This window comes from Tursiops truncatus, chromosome 4, assembly GCF_011762595.2.
Source record: "Tursiops truncatus isolate mTurTru1 chromosome 4, mTurTru1.mat.Y, whole genome shotgun sequence".
In the NCBI taxonomy this organism is placed as follows: Eukaryota; Metazoa; Chordata; class Mammalia; order Artiodactyla; family Delphinidae; genus Tursiops; species Tursiops truncatus.
Genome location: NC_047037.1, coordinates 23,958,400 through 23,970,785, shown reverse-complemented (window position 1 = coordinate 23,970,785; position 12,386 = coordinate 23,958,400). Strand labels below are relative to the sequence as shown.

General features: G+C 40.5%; 1 protein-coding gene across 1 annotated transcript in view; it reads right to left on the bottom strand.

Moving 5' to 3' along the window:
- Window positions 1-12,386, bottom strand: part of SLC9A9 (solute carrier family 9 member A9) — a 538,561-nt gene that overhangs the window by 250,413 nt on the left and 275,762 nt on the right. The window lies entirely within an intron of this gene.

The window sequence follows — 12,386 nt, the reverse complement described above, 5'->3', positions numbered from 1 at the left end:
CTTGGTACTATAAAAGCAAGCCAAAAACCAAACAACAGATTAGCACAAAGGGGAAGAATGGTGGTGTTTTCCCTAAGAGGGTGGTGTACATCATTAATTTATGCCAGAACTAAGTACAGGCAGTGTCATAAAGTTGAATCATTATCACACTAGCCTACAAACCACCATTGGGAACACCTGCAGAAGGAATAAACAGCTGAGATATAGTTCGCCTTGTGACCCTAGGAAAGAACCCAGAGGCTGCTCATAGAACTTCACAGTAACTCTCCAGAAACCTGCTGTGTCAGAACTCATGATAGTGCAACTCAGCTTGTTCTCATCTCATCCCACGTGCTACCTGGAGCCCTTCTCTGCCTGTCTGTTTCTAGTTGGCCAAGAGATCTACCTCGGCCCTATGTTGTAGGTCCCTGTGCTATCATCAGAGCAGCATCTTTAGACAAGAAAAGCAAGTCAGAGGATGACTAGTGCTGAGGTCTGAAGTCATTGTCCTAGAAACCCAAAATAACATTTTTTCCAGATCTGAGTCCCAAGGACCACATTTTCACAGATCTCTGGGGAACAGAAGAGTTGTGTAAATTCAGTTACCTATAATGTCAGAAAAGATTAGACGTTCTTTCTCAACAGAAGAATTCCTTCATTTTTCCATCAGGCATCTTTGCCCCTCTAGTTTGTCCTTGAAAATTTAATTGGAATGGAACAAGGCACAGTACGAAAAGGGAAAAGAAGTATGTTTTCAAGCATAATTTTTAACATCTTGGAACCAATGGAAAAATACATCAGGAATAGTTTGCTGTTTGGGTGTTCACTGCTAAAGCAGTCCATAATAAGGGACATTCTCTTCTCCCTCAAGAACAGATCGGTCACTGCTGACTCCAATCAAGTTCTTTCTCAATGCAACCCAGAACAATTGCATTAAGTGACTTTCCTAAAACCAAAGTCTCATGCTCATTTATTAGATTTTCCTTTCGGGTAATTTGGAGTTCTGTATCATCTCTCCACTGATGAGATTTTTTGGATTTTTGAGCTGTGCCTCCAGAAGCAATTCAATTTCTCTTCTGAAGGAATTGCACAAAGACTTAACATTTTATTAAATCCATTTGCTGCATCTTTCAAGACCTTCAAGGAAATGGCATCCTTAAATTTGGCAGATTCTTTAACAAACACACGCTCTGGTGCGTGTATCCAGCCTTGATGTTTTCTGTGCTGCATCAATCAAATTTAATTAAAATGAGTAGAAAGATTACAGTAATTTCCATTTATCATCCCAAAATGCCATTATGAGACTGAAGCCCTTCATACCTGCACCTGTCAAGCAGGGTGATAAAACTATAATGGGCTGTTCAAGGGGGTTATGTCATTGCCATCCTTAGAAATTTTAAGGTAATAATGAGCAACCATCTGTCTTGAATGTCATCAAAATGGGGACCAGGCCAGCTGATCTCTTAAAACCTATTCAGATAAATTTTTCCCATTAAGCAGTGAATCAGACTCATACACAGAAGGACATGGATCATATATATTTATATGTTAATACTTAAGCATTAATAATGATTTTTTTTCTTGTTTTCTAAAGGTGAAAGAAATGAGAGAAAAAATTGAGACAAAGGGCAAGAGAAAGAGAGAGAGAGAGGACCATCTCTCTGAAAGACTGAAGCTCTACATAGTGGTAAAGAATACAAAGCCATTATTTTGGGGAAAACGTAGTAAAAAATTAAATTTTAGAAAATGCCAAATGAGGTAAGTATACTTTCTTAGGGTTAAGATAAGACAAAAATTAAGAGAAGGCTTTGAATCTTGTTGGCAAGAAATGTCATGGTGAATTAATATGGATCCCCAAAATGTTGCCTATTGGGTAGAGATAGACAGTCCTGGCAGGTGACTCAGATATAGAACTGATGAATCCTGAAGAAAGAGGAAAACAACAGCAGCAAAATGGAATAAAATATCTGTCACAGGATAAAGAGGTGAATAGGATAGGAGATGTGACAGCATCGATACTTTGGTGGAAAAAGAAAAGTCATTCTTGGTTCTACCTATCAAGGCCGTCTCTGGTTAGTGTTAAGGCTGAGAAAGGAAAAGAAGAGAAAAGGGAGGAGTGTTGGTCGGCAAGGACAGGGTTACTTGGGTTCATTGTCATCTACAAAGGGGACAGGGAGGAAGAAGCGAAGCCCAAGGAGAGGAAGAAAATGACAGTGATAAAAGGAGAAAGGAATGAATTAGAGAACATGGTAGTAGAATAGATAAACAAATCCAAGTGCTATTTCTTAAAATGATCAGTATAATATGCAGTTTCATAAATTAAAGAAGGGGGAAAATACATACACATCACTGTCTACTGGAAAAGTCTACAATCAAATATATGAAAAAGACATTAAAATAATAATGGGTTATGGTGCACAGCTCTATCCTTTGGGTGACCTTTTTAACTTCTCTAAGGCTTGTAAAATATGACTAATATTATTATTTACCTCCTGAATTTTTTGGTGAATTTTAATTGGAATAATTTATGTGAAATATATATTTATAATGCCAGGTAATAGTGTTCAACAATTGTTGTTATTAAAATTTTTGAAAAGCTGGAGAGAACAGATGGTTTACTAGGAAAGTAAAGTTGACTGAGGAAGTAGAAAACCTAAGTATTCAATCATATAAGAAATTGAAACCATAATCAAAAAATCACTTCCCAAAATGGCATCAGGTTCCACGGTAGTTTTAAAATATATTCACAACTCTTTGAAACTCCTCCTTCCAAGAGGGGGAGCTTAATTCCCCTCCCACTGAGTGTAGACTGGTCTTAGTGACTTGCTTCTAGCAAACAGAATATGGCAGAAGTGACAGTGTGTGACTTCAGAGAGCAGTTAATAAAGAGCATTGCTGCTTTCTTCTTGCTCTGGGGGAAAGTTACTTTCACACCATGAGGACACCCAAGCAGCCCTATGGAAGGCGCATGGTGAAGAACTGAGGCTTTCTGCCAGTGGCTATGTGAGTGAGCTATGTTGGAGTGGATCCTCCAGGCCCAGCTGAGTCTTCAGATACTGCAGCCATGGCCAACAGCTTGTCTGCAACCTCATGTGAGACCCTGAGCTAGAACTACCCAGCTAAGCTGATGCTCCTAGGCTCTGATCCCTCAAAAACAATACAAAATAGTACAAGTTTGTTGTTTTAACTGATACATTTTAGGGTAATTCATTACACAGCAATAGATAAGTAATACACCAAAGGTTGCTTTTTGGAGGTGGGTATTTTTAGCTTGCAGGGCATATCCCTTGAGCATTGGTCTATGCCCAGGTTGGCCCCTGGGTTGCAGAACTGACTCTACCCCTCAGGCCATCGAACTTCCTTGGGCTTCAGTTTCCTCCAATATAATTCTGGGTTTAAAAGTTTATCTTTATATTCCCACCTTGCTCTGAACTTCTTAGATTTTATGACTTAAAATTCTCAACTGCAATTATATACTATGATAAACAAACACAGATGTGTGGTTAAAAGAGTAGCTAAAATTTAATGGAGAAGTTACGGTACCTTTATGTTACAACTTTATCAGACAAGAAAACTTACATGAAAAATTTTCAAGGGAAAGCACATCTCATGTCTTACTTGGCTTTATTTCTCCCTGGGCCCTAGTACCTGGCATATAGGAGATACCTACTACGGAGGGCGCCTAAGGGTCATTTGTGGCCCCTACTCTAATCCAAGTTGGTTGTGGCATACGGCTTCTTAACTAGGGGTTCACAGACAATAATTCTTTCTGGGCACCGAAAGTACAGTGTGTTCCTGCCATTATGTGGGAGCTCCACTCTCATTAGCATTTAAAAGAAAACACTTATTAGCTGAACTACTAAGTGTCCTTTATACAATATAATGAGTTTCACTGGAAAGAATCACCAGCTTAGCTAAGGAGAAATTTAAGCACTTTGCCATCATTTATGAATTCAACCCTTCTAGGATGGTATTTTTAAACGTACTTTGAATGAAGGGAAGAAGAAAAGTGGTAGAAATCTTGACAAAAGAAATGTAATTAGAGTTTTTTAAAAATGGCAATTCTATGCTTTATGAAGATATCTTTGATCTTACTTCTCAGAAGCCAGGGAGACAGGGGCATTGTTGCCCCCGACTTTCTCTCTACTCTGTGCCTCAGAACAGGTAACTGGGATGAAACGAGCTTGCTTTTGTTAAAAGTGATGGAGAAAAATTGCACAAAACCATAATCAAAAACCACTGTAATGCAAATCAATAAGGCAGAGGCACACTGCAGGAAACAAGCAATGGAATTACACTTGATCTTTCTTTCAATATCTCAAGATTATCCTAGACATTTGCTTTGTACATCCAACTCATTACATTTAAATTAATGCATCATATCAGAATTAAATAAAACTATTAATTAGCATACATTGTTTCCCCTCTCTATTTTTTATCTTGGAATGTTAAAGGTCATAATTCATTCACTCATTCATTTATTTATTTATTAATTCAGCAACTCCTAAGTTCAAGACAAAACTAAATGGTAAATTTCCATAAACTTTTCATATAGACCACAACATCCTAAGAGATCAGACAGGACAAAAGTATACCTAGAGCCACAGAAGGTTAAGATAAATTTAGACGTTACATATGTAAGCATTTATCAAAAGGAAGTGTGGTGAGCAGGGAGATTGATATCATGGGTTGATGTCATTTTCTTCATGATCCTACCTTCATTATCTTTGTAAGGCACAAATCTGATTATTATCATCATCTCTATGTCTAAAAGCCTTAAGCAAGTATGAGCCTTATAGAATATAGTTCTCCTGGGCTTCCCTGGTGGCGCAGTGGTTGAGAGTCCGCCTGCTGATGCAGGGGAAACGGGTTCGTGCCCCCGTCCGGGAAGATCCCACGTGCCGCGGAGCGGCTGGGCCCGTGAGCCATGGCCGCTGAGCCTGCGCGTCCGGAGCCTGTGCTCCGCAACAGGAGAGGTCACAACAGTGAGAGGCCCGCGTACCGCAAAAAAAAAAAAAAGAATATAGTTCTCCTAAACGCAGCACAATGAGACACTAAAATGTCCACCTGAACTCACCTCTCCATTTTAATCCTCAACCTTCTCCCACACCTTTCCCTTTCCTGCTCCACAACCTACACCAGCAGCCCAAACCCACCCCTATCTACTTCCCCAAGGGAACCTGCGCTCCAGGCAGAGTGCGCTATCTCTTTGTCTCTAGGACTTGTCAAGATCATTCTTAGTTTTCTGCTTTTGCATACTCTTTTCTCTTTGTTTTCATTTCCTATGAAATCTGCATGATAATCTCCTAATTATCTTTATAGCCATCTCTAAAACTCCCAACCCACAATCACATTGCCTCCAGGGAGCAATTCAGTCTCCTGGTTGCCTTTTTTTTGCCTTTGTCTCCCTGGATTCTAGCATGGTGCCTGCCATGCAACCAGGTGGTGCTTAGTCCACACTCAGACCATGCTTGAAATGAAAAGCTGGGAAGCCCTTCAGTCAGACCCTGACACTGAGTGGTAGCAATGTAAGCTTTGTTCTCTCCACCCCAAGGAAGCAGGCAGTCTTTGAAGAACCCATTACAATCACTCAGGTAGGAACAGAGAATTTTTCCAGGAAAAAGTACCCAGCCGTCAGTGAAACTTTTCACTCCAGGATAAATCAAGGACTTTGATGTTCTACAGCTTCATCCTTGGATTTGATTTGACAGCTTATTAAAATGGTCTGCCCAACAATTTGTCAACAAGAGCAATGGCAAACTTTGACTGCTTCTCTCATCTTTATGCATTGCACTGTAATCAAGTGATCCCTGCCCATTCCAGTCTGGAAGAGGGAACCAGATGCGTGTTTTATGCTCTATGTCAAGTCAGAGAATTATTAGGTTTACAGCATCCTCCTTAAAACCCAGTCATATAGTTCAATCATTCATTTCACAAATGAGAAAACTGAAGCTCACAGGTGTTAAATTAATTATCCAAGGCCCCACCATTAGTTGTAGAGATAATGAGCAAACTAGCTTTCTGGACTCTCGCTTAAGTGTTCTTTTCACCATATCACCTGGATTTCCCCACATTCCTGTTCTTTTTCTTGAATTTTCTTTTTACAAACTCATGCACAGCACATCTAATTTGGCTCCCATTGTCTTTTTTTTTTTATTGGAAATTTAAATTTGGATTTGCATTGCTGCTTTTCCATTCAATGGTGATAAACACTCAAAATATCATCTGGGGGGAATGGAAATAAAATAAGCATCTGGAAAGAATGTGCTGTAATGAAGATGTCATTGTTTGCCGATAAATGCTAGGCAAAGAATCTGGCTTTTCAAAAATAAATGCACGAACACATCTATGTCCATCTCGATCTATATTTTAATAAAAAAATTAAAATGCACTGAAAGACTTTCAAAGATGACAGAATTAAATATAAGATAAATGACTAAGTAGCTAAAAGGATAATAAAGATAGCCAAACGTTCATTCATTCACTCACTCATTCATCTATCCATCCACTCAAGGTTTTCTGAATAAATGATGCTAAGCCCCCCAATTGCTACTAAACCCATTTACTAATCAAAGAATAGTAAAAGGCAAAATAGTTTGAATACAAGTCAAAAAATCTAAGTTAAAAATTTCCCTCTGCCACTCATAAGTCTTGGCAAACCCTCTAACACACGGCCTTCTACTCTGTATTATTCCCATCAGCATACAAAAGTACTGTTATTTCTCCCATCTTAAAAATAAAACGGGGCCTCCCTGGTGGCGCAGTGGTTGAGAGTCCGCCTGCCGATGCAGGGGACACGGGTTCGTACCCCGGTCCAGGAAGATCCCACATGCCGCGGAGCGGCTGGGCCCGTGAGCCATGACCGCTGAGCTTGCGCGTCCGGAGCCTGTGCTCCGCAACGGGAGAGGCCACAACAGTGAGAGGCCCGTGTACCGCAAATAAATATAAATAAATAAATAAATAAATAAATAAATAAAACGATTTGTCTTTCGGCCTCACTTTTCCCTCCAGCTATCATCTCATTTCTTTGCTCCCCATCCTTTGAAAGACTCGTCTATACACACAGTTTCCAATTTCTTTCCTTCCATTCTCTCTTGAACCCATTATATTCAGGCTTTTACCCTGACACTCCACCGACAGGGTTCTTATCAATGTCATCAATGATGTTCATGTTCTTCACATTACTTGACCTTTCAGCAGTATTTGGCACCATTCATCATGCTCCTTCTGGAGACTCTTCATCTGACTCTCAGGACACCATACTTTCTTGGTTTTCCTTCTTCCTACTGGCTTCTCCCTCTAGGTCTCCTTTGCTGGTTCCTGACTCTTCTTATCACCATTGGAGTGCCTCAAGGCTTGGTTCTTGGATCTCTCCTCTAGTATTTCCTTAGAGATCTCATCCAGCCTCATGTTTTCAATATCATCTCTATCCTGGTGACTTCTAAAATTATACTTGTAGCCTAAACTTTGCTCCTGAACTCCAGAATTCTTTGTCCAACTGGCTATCCACAGCTTTGCTTTGTGGACTAACAAACATCTCAAATGTAACAAATCAGCACTTGGTTGTCGATTGTCCCTCAAACGTGCTATGTTGCAATCTTCTCCAGTTAATACATGACACCTCCCTCCTTTTAAAATTTAAATCGTATCATGCCATGCCTGAACTTAAAAGCCTCTGGTGTTTTCCCACCTTGTTCAGGCTTTCCAGGACCCGTCCCTTGTCACTGCTCTGATATTGTCTTTCATGCTCTCCCCTGGTACACTCCACCTCAGCCACAATGGTCACCTTTTTCCAGGGTGCCATTGTGTACGTGGTTCCCAATTTCTGGGTAGCTCTGCCCCAAATGTCCACATAGCTCCCTCTTTTCTTTCTTTCAAGGATCACCTTCTTTTTGAGGCCTTCCTTGGCCACGCTGTTTAAAGTAGCAACCCTGCCTTCCCATATACACACACTCTTTCCTCCCTTCCTTGCTTTATCATTGGCCTTATAACTTAACGTGAATGCGCTGTATGTTTTGCTTATTTATTTTGATTACTCCAAACTCCTCTACTAGCAATTCTTTTTGATTCACTCTTGTATCCCAGCACCTTGAAGAGCGGCTGGCACAAAATAGGCTCTCACAAAATGTTAGATGAATGAATGAAGGTAATCAGTGATAATAAGAAGAGCTACCACTTAGGTAGAGAAGTAAGTAAAAATTAAATAAGTACTTTGTACACGTTAATGCATTATAGATGTTAATTATTTAAATTAACATTGTACACCCATGTGTATCTGTAGAAGTAATTTTTAGGTGGAAACTGCAGGAAGGGAAGGAGAAATTCTAATTAAGAGGGATGGTAGATCTGTGATAAACCATAATGGAAAAGAATATGAAAAAAATGTACATATATGTATTACTGAATCACTGTGCGGTACAGCAGAAATTAACACAACGTTGTAAATCAAATATACTTGAATAAAATAAATTAAAAAAAAAATAACCCAAAACCTTGGAGAAAAAATTAAAGGATACCCTTTAATCTTTAAAAAAAAAAAAAAGGATGGTAGAGAAGTACGTGGTTTTGCAAGTTAGCTTCAGGCCAGGAAGAGACAGCTGATGGAAACACCCTGGAATCTGGCCCAGATTATCAGCTCCCAGGCCTGCCTAGCGGGTGAGGGCATGAGGGAGGAAGGGGTTGGGAGGCAGGCCTGGACATGTGTGAGTGGGGTCAGGAGGTTGGTATGCGGTCTTCTGGACGCTTCAGGGTGAGACCTCTAGGCTCACAGACTGTCGTGTGCTGATGTCCATCTCGAGTATCTCTAATGGTTCTCAGTTTCTAGGTCAAGAGTCAGGGCTTGCAGTATTTGTCTGTCTCTAGAGCTAGATGTGCACACCCTAAAGTAAGCAAACGGCTTTGAGTCCAGGGCAAGGGTTGCCACGTATGTTCATATACTCTTTACTAGAGGGCTTTGCTATGAAAATAGAAGTCCTCATGGTGGGTAACAGCACAAGAACGTCTCTATTATGCTGCTTTGTGCCTAACACACAGCGATGCTACATGTTTCTTCATGGATTGGAGTGAAAATCAATTCACCGGCATCTAGATGGTCATTATCAGTTACAAGACATATTTTAATGTAAATCTGCAGTTTAAAAAAGGACTCTAATTCTTGAAGCTACAAAGGATATATTAATTCTCAAAAGTCTTTGTATCCAGACATAGCCGTTTCATTAGCTGATCTAGGCACAGTCCAGGAATAAAATTCTTTAGTAAATCATATTACCTAAGGATTTTTTTTTAATAGATACATTTATTTATTTATTTATTTTTGGTTGAGTTGGGCCTTCCTTGCTGCACACAGGATTTCTCTAGTTGCGGTGAGCGGGGGCTACTCTTCGTTGCGGTGCGCGGGCTTCTCATTGCTCAGTAGTTGTGGAGCAGGGGCTTAGCTGCTCCGCGGCATGTGGGATCTTCCCAGACCAGGGCTCGAACCTGTGTCCCCTGCATTGGCAGGCCGATTCTCAACCACTGCGCGACCAGGGAAGCCCATAACTAAGGATTTTATAACACAAAGTTGATTTTCATTGATTTTTTCCTACACTTCACTAATTGACTTCCTTCACTCCCATTAAACAGTCCTGGGGACAGAGGCAAAGAGGCGATTTCTCCCACTGACAATGAACACAACTCAGGGAGATGCAGAGGAAGATAATGTATTCTGTAACCATGTGTTGTCATATAATACTTTCTAAACCTTTGTCCGTTTCAAAAGGAAACAGTGGCAATCTCTATAATACCTGCCTCAGCTTTTCTTTACAATTTATAATTGGTTTCCCACATGGAGTTTAAACTTTGCTTGCTACATTGGTGCAGATGTGGCCAAGGGCTTTTGATCTGTGAAGTTCATTAAAGTACTTGATCTCATTGTTTTTTTAAAATGGTGACCTCGGACTCTATATGCTAGAGTGGGGAATATATGTGTAGATGTATGCATATATATTCATGTATAAATATGCACAGTTGCTATGTATGCATATATCGCGAGAAAAAATAAATAGAAAATGAGAGATCCTGAAAGAAAAAAAGTGAGAAAGGTATGAGAAGGGAAGGGAAGGGAATTAGCATTCATTAAGCTCCTACTATGAACCAGACACCCAGGAAAGAAGGCGATGGGAAGAGCAAAGATGGAGGGATGCAATTATCTGGATGTTAAAGAATGAACTTGTAAAAATCTCCTTCCCTAAAGGAGACTGCTGTAAAAATGGATGCTGGCAGCCCGTCAGGGAGTGCTTGTCAAGCCATTCAGAGGAGAACAGAAGGCTGTGGGGCACTGATTTTGGCTTTGTCTCCCCTAGGTGCTGGGCTGCTGTCTCGCCATGAGATGAGTTATCTTTGAAGTTCTGCTGAGTAGTCTAGATAGCGTGACTTAAAAGTGCAAGTCTCTAAACAGAGTTCAGCCTTTCAGAATATAAATGCTCAGAGAACCATATGAGGTCAGGAAAAACCAGCCCAGGATATTTCCCTTTAAGTTCTAGAGAATGCTAGTAGTCTCCATAATTAAAAGGATCCTAGGAGACTATGTATAGGAAGTTTCTACGTACTGGTATCAGTTTTTTGGTTCATTTTTTGAAATTGGGGCTCCTTAAAATGTCTGTAATTGCATCTTCTGTGTCCTCTGATGGGCAGAGATAAGGGTGACCTTGCAGAATCCCTGCTGGGTAGGTAGGAGATGGGCTCAGGTCCAGCTGAGCTTGGGACATGACAAAGAGAGAAGGATGAAAACAATAGCCATTTTACAGAGCTTTAAGGTAAGTCTTCGAAAACTGTTTAGGAATGCCTAGCCAATCACAGGTTTGCTTAGATGTCTTTTTGGGTTTTTCCCACTCCCACTGCCCCAACATCAGATGTTCTCAGCATCACTGGGCTTATTATAGGAGCCTATCTACCTCCATTTGCATTTTGGGATAGATTGCAATAATTTGGTTCTATTCTTCATAATTTTCTATATCCATGTTCCTTGTCATGTAACTTTACAGTGCTCTCCCACTGTGAGCTAGTGACCTGCTCAGCCCCTTGACCCTGGGCTCAGCCATGTGATTTTCTTTACCTATAGGATGTTTAGGAAATGTGATGCAAGCAGAAGCTTGAAATGAACTGGCACACGGGGGTTTGTTCTTCTGCCAGGAGAAGAATGACAGACACGGGGCACTGGTTAAGGTGCTCCAGACAAGCCCACTCTAGCATAGAGCCCCACCAAACCCACAGACAGTGAATCATCCTAGTTGAGACAAATAGAGCCACCCAGATCAACCCAGATCAAAAGAGCTAAGCCCTGCAGATGCACGATAAATAAGTGTTTACTGTTAAATGCCACTGGGGTTGCTTGTTATACAGCACAAGCTAGTTGATACAAGTGCCATTTGATATATGCTTTTCTTGTCTGTCAGTTGATATTTCTAAAATGGAACTTCAATTATCCGAAAATTACTCTACGTAAGACACTTCAATGACTTCCTGTTATGGGCTGAGTGATGTCCTTCTAAATTCACATGTTGAATTCCTAACCCCCAGTACCTCAGGATCTGACCTTATTTGGAAATAGGGTCCTTGAAAATGTCCTTGAGATGAGGTCATACTGGAGTATGGTGGGTCCCTATTCTAGTATGGTTGGTATCCTTATAAAAAGGGTAAATTTAGAGACAGACATGCTCACAAGGAGAATGCCATGTGAACATGAAGGCAGAGATTAGGATAATGTGTCTACAAGCCAAAGAACAACAAAGATTGTCAGAAAACCACCAGAAGGTAAAAACAAGGAATAGAACAGATTCTCCCTCAGAACCCTCAGAAGGAACTAATCCTACCTATACCTTGATCTCAGACTTCTACTGTCTAGAAGTGTAACACAATAAATTTCTGTTGTTAGAGCCACTCCCCATTACCTTTAGGTTAAAGTCTAAACTTCTTCACAAGGTATGAAAGTCCTTCAATAAGCTGGTCTCTGGCTGTGTGTGCAGTCTCATCACATACTATATTCCACTAACTTCAGCCTTACCCCATTCACTAGCCACATAGAACTATTTAAAGTGCTCCAGTAAACTGCTTCAGAGCTTTTGTCCATGCTACAACCTTGGCTTCGAATGCCCTTCCTGCTACCTTCTCATCCCCCACTGGATCCCACATCTTTACCTAATTAACTTCTATTTGTATTTCAAGCTCCCGATTGGGCTATCATCTCTGGAAACTTTCTCTTCACCTTCCCAGGCCTAACCATGGGAGGAGGCCCTATTGAATTCTTCCCAAACAACCTATATAGACATTTCTATCTCAGTACTTATCACACTGTGGATAATTAATTGCTCACTGCACATCTTTATCCTCCTCAACAGACTTGATAATGAAGCACTTAAAGGCAGGTTCAT